We start from the raw sequence: 5,216 nt of genomic DNA on the forward strand, positions 1-5,216 counted from the left end.
GAGGAAGGAGGGTCTAGCAAGTAGCAATGGAAAGGCCACGTTGGAGCCGTAGCATTTGGGTTTGAAGGGGACCTCTAGCTGAAAGGGTGTTGCTTATGTTGTTGCCTCCTGCTTCCAAAAGCTTTGTCAACTCTTGCCAACTTGCCTTTGGTGACCCCAGAAGCATGGTTTTCATAATTGGAATGGATCGGATGGTTGGACCGGAAAAAACTGGGAATCAATCAATCCAGTTCCGTTTTTCCAGAAAACTAGATTTTTTTTAAAAACTGTTTATTTTGATCAGCAAATCGCTGATTTGTCAGAACTGTTCAACCCAAGAACTAGACCCCTGACCAATTCATTATCCGGTCAGTTTTAAAAACCTTACCCAGAACGTACAAATATACTATTATTGGAATTCCAACTGCCAACTGCATCTTTTTTTTTGCCAAAAAAAATAATAATAAATAGGGTTACATGTTTACAGATAGATAATATAATGTTAGACCTCTTATGCCAACGTGGCCTATTAGCTCAGTTGGTTAGAGCGTCGTGCTAATAACGCGAAGGTCGCAGGTTCGAGACCTGCATGGGCCACCTAACTATTTTTTTATACCAGCATTCAGTACCCAATCTCGTGTTGTGTACATGTCGTGATTGCCTTTAAAACCCTCCAGCTCCAGCTGCAACTTAATATGGGCTGGCTTGGAGGCTAGACAACCAACCCACAACCCAAACTTAATTTGGATATATTCTGTTGTTAACCCCCCCCCCCCCCCCCCCCAAAAAAAAAAATAATAATAAAAATAAAAATAAATAAATAAAAAATAGAAAGGTAAAACAGAATTTGCACTCTTTCAGGGTATTTGAACCCACAACCCAAACTTTACCAATTGAATGTTGGAGGGTTTTAGCCAGTTTTGTTTCAGGCTGATCCATTGACAGATGCCGATAGTTTATGTAATAAAGTTTGTTTTGTTTACTCCATGGGCACAACTGCTTTTTTGAGGTCATAATTTTTAACGTGTTTAGAGAATAGCATGGGCAGGAACTACTACTTTTGCTGCTCCTTTTCGTCTTCTTGTTCCTCTTACCTCCCTCTTCAATCAGTGAAACAGAAAGCACCCCAAATGTTTAATTTGTTCTTATATATATAGAGCCAAATTGAGGACTTCCTTCGAAGATTGTACTATCATAATTCAGAGAACAGGCTGGTTAATTTAAAAGATACTCTATTTGTGGAAGGATGGTTTGAACCCATGACTAGCTATGAACTGGTTATCACTGTTCGCTGTTGGTTTTATATATCTAAAAGTATTTAATTAATAGTGAAAAAAAAGAAAGGTTGATGCTGAGAACCACATGGTGGAATGGGGTGGATGGATTCTCTCTCTTGCCATAGGATGGGCCAAATGGCTGGTCCTAATATTTACATGCCCAAGAACAACTATAGAGAAAATCCCAGGCCATGAGCAATTGAGCATACAACTCATCGAGTCCCCGGTCTAATAACACTGTAAACTTATAAGATTCCTTATTCGAGAGAGGATTATGACATTCACCAACTTCAGCGACAAGCATATATTATTATACACACAAGGTGAACCAGGTGGAACCTCACGAACTTGACATGAATCGTTACCCTATAATTTTGATTACTTTGTCCTCCACAAGAGAATTTCTGGATCAACCTGCTTTGCTAGGTTCTTACATTTTTTGTTGATTTCATCTCAACATATGGATATTCAACAAGTTCCAGTAATCTCAAGGCCTGTCAAAAACAAATTTCTATCTCATATACTGGGCTTTGGGCTTAAATTGATTTGCTCGGCCTCTAATGGATTATGGATAGAGAGGCTAGGGGTAGTACCCCAATACTATACTACTTTTTACTGCAGAAAAACCAGCAGAAAATTAACACTTCAGGATTCTCTTAGAAACAATAGCCCCAATGTTGTACCCCCCACCAAACTAATCATTTTTAGTTTCAAATTTCTTGCTTTAAGCTTACTTGTAAGCATTTTCAATTTAGCCTCAAAGTTTTCTTTTTAATAATGAATTCCACTAACAATTAATGAACAAAACCTGAGGTTTGTGCCTTTCCGCGGCAGTGGCTAGTAACTTGAAGATGTGAGTCAATTGTTGATCAACCAATATATAACAACAGTAGTATTTGGTAATCTGATCCCATCCAACAGGTCATCAAAGATATTAAATCGACGATTTAGTTCATCTATACCGAAGTTATAGAACTTTTTACAGTGTTTGATCGATCGTCACCAACTCTGTGATCATTACATTAAACTAGCCCTATCAAATAAATATTTTGAAGTTGTTAGTTATATACTACCGGGTATTTTCAGCGTCGAAGTTAATTAAAAACAAATGAGGCCTTATTGAAGGGAGGGAGAGGACATTAATTACTACATCAGAGACGCATTCTAGATAAAGTGTAGCTGTACCCAGTTGCTTTTAGTAAATATTTTCAATTTCAAAATGTGAGTGATACCAAGCTAGCTCCAATCCTTTGTCAAGTGGTTTTTCATGGTGAGAATGCACAATGCAGAGTTTGCTCAATGACCCCATTTATTTTATTTCTTTCTTTTTTTGTCCATTTTTGAGAGTTTTAATTCGATTCGTGAAGAAGAAGGAAGTAGATTTGTTTTTTATTTTATTTTGATAAACAAGTAGTTTTTTGCTTTTCGATTGCTTTGGGAGGCTGGGACTCAATGAAGCCATGACACAGAAGTGAACAAGAAGACCCTAAGTGTGCACCGGCGTTAGCGACGTGCAACGTTTGTATTCTCATCACCAATCAAATACGGATATTAATTCACCTGCATTGTCACGAATGGTTAACCAGTTTGATGGTCGACGCAGCTAAATTCGAAGATCTGACGAAGGAAAAACAAGAGAGGCTGGAGCAGCAACTACTTCAACTTAGGCTTCATGATCAGGAACAAAAGTCGTAACAGCAACAGTTACATAAAGAGAATAAATTGCAACTTCAGCAAGAAGAGCGGATTCAAATGCAGTTACAACAGCAACTGCAGCAGCAGACGCAGATGGCTGAGTTGATCACTCCGACGGTAGACCCGCTCCCCCAACACAATAGCATTCATCTGGATTCAAGGCGCACATCACTTTTCGGTAAACCAGGTAAACAATAATCATTTTAGCCATAAAAATTCATTATTAAGAGGAACATTTTTGTTACATTTAAGACCCTGTTCGAATGCCTCTCATCTCTTAATGCTTCAGCGCTAAAGAGGCATTCCGTGACTCTTAACAATAAAGTTTAATTATAGCTAAAGTACAAATAACTCTGACCATTATTTTAATAGATTTTACCCATATTGCCCCTTTAATGCTCAATTCACTTATAACATCTCACATGAAGACCCATCGGACCCACCACCAATATTTTATTTTCCCCATAATATTATTATAATGTAATATTATAATATTTTATTTTCCCCATAATATTATAATATACCATAATATTCATATTATATTATTATTATAATAATAGTTCATTAACTATATTATTCATTGTTGTCTTATAGTGCTATTAATAAGACCACGAGTATGGATAGTATTATAATATTATAATGAAACAAATAATTATTTATGTTACATAGTATTATAAATTATGAATAGTAATAATATAGTATTCATAATACTAATATTATAATATAATCATATAATATTACTAACATTATAAATTAATTATTAATATTATAATATTCATTGTAATATGTTATACTAATATTCTAATAGAAATTAATTAATTACAATATTCATTGTCACCATACAGTTTCATTAATTATTAATTATTAATAATAGTTCAATAATTAATAATAATAATAATAATAATTCAAAGTTAAGTAATAATTACTTATTAAAATAGTTAATAATTAATTATTAAAAATATGTATTATTTAATCATAAAAATAAATAATTATTGATTAATTAATAATTAGTGATGAATAATTATTGAATTAATTGTAAATTGATTATGAAATATTAATTATTATATTAAGTATTAATTACTAATTAATTGTTAATTAGTAATAATATTTCATTAATTAATTAATAATAATAATTCATAATTAAGTAATAATTAATTATTATTACTTAATATTAATTAATTAATCAATTATTATTAACAATAGTTATAATAAGTATTAATTAATCATAAAAATGGTTAATTATTAATTAGTGATTAATAATTAATGAATTAATCATTAATTTATTATTAATTAATTACTATTAATAATTAATATTAGGTAATATTTATTATAATAATTTTTAATATTGTTTCTTTATTGAATTATATATATAAATAAAAATTCTCTTATATGGGGTTAAATTGAACATTTGACATTTTTCAGAATTCAGAACAATACTCTACATTCAGAGTTCGGAGGAAAGAAAAGTTCACTAATACTAGTATATCTCTTAATGTAATTTTTGCACTTTCAAAACTAAGAGTCAGAGCAAACGAACAATCCCCAAGTGTTAGCAACTTTCCCCATTTGGGAGATGGATATCACTTTCTTGGGTAAATGGTATCCAAGAAAATAAACTTTCCCTAACCCCTACATAAAATTGAAAAAAGAACATAGGATTGCTGGTCAATGGAAACCAAAATTCCATTGACCAACTTTCCACTCCTCTCAAAATCCTAAAAAGGAACACCCCCAAGTGACTCCAAGTCCATGCCAGACCCACATCCACTCCATGAAATTAATTCCGTAACACCTTCTAATATTCTTGTAATATTACACCCACCCCGACGCTAGATCCTCCCCAAAATTCCTACTCCACGAACCCAGATTCTTCTAATACTGGGTTGACGCTGCTGCCATCGGATCTACTCTTCAAGTAGACTCTATTAACCTGGATTCTCTCCTTGACTTCAACCCTATGGGCATGGGTCTTTTCGATCCGCTCTTTGAATTTAACTCCACGGGTATGGATCCTTTTGATCCAGTACTCTTTGATTTCTACTCCATGGGTATGGACCCTATGGATTGGCTCCTTATTCCAACCAAACCCCTATGAACATTGATTGTGATTGTTGCCACTCTTTGTTCCAGTACTTCTGCTTAATGATCTTGATTATTTCAACTGTTTTGTTTCTATATTATTATTGCTATTTGTGTTGTTGATTTTATCGTTTGTCTCTTGCATTGTTTTGATCTTTTGACTATGGAGTGGGCCCATTCTAGCGC

The 5,216-nt window shown here is 33.5% G+C and overlaps 1 non-coding gene across 1 annotated transcript; it reads left to right on the plus strand.

Moving 5' to 3' along the window:
* Positions 1-502: 502 nt before the first annotated feature.
* TRNAI-AAU (transfer RNA isoleucine (anticodon AAU)) lies at positions 503-576 on the plus strand. Its single transcript has one exon. It is a non-coding gene; the product is annotated as a tRNA-Ile (tRNA).
* The last annotated feature ends 4,640 nt before the right edge of the window (positions 577-5,216 follow it).

Source organism: Nelumbo lutea, chromosome 2 (assembly GCF_056320005.1).
Source record: "Nelumbo lutea isolate HS-2025 chromosome 2, American lotus-T2T, whole genome shotgun sequence".
In the NCBI taxonomy this organism is placed as follows: domain Eukaryota; kingdom Viridiplantae; phylum Streptophyta; class Magnoliopsida; order Proteales; family Nelumbonaceae; genus Nelumbo; species Nelumbo lutea.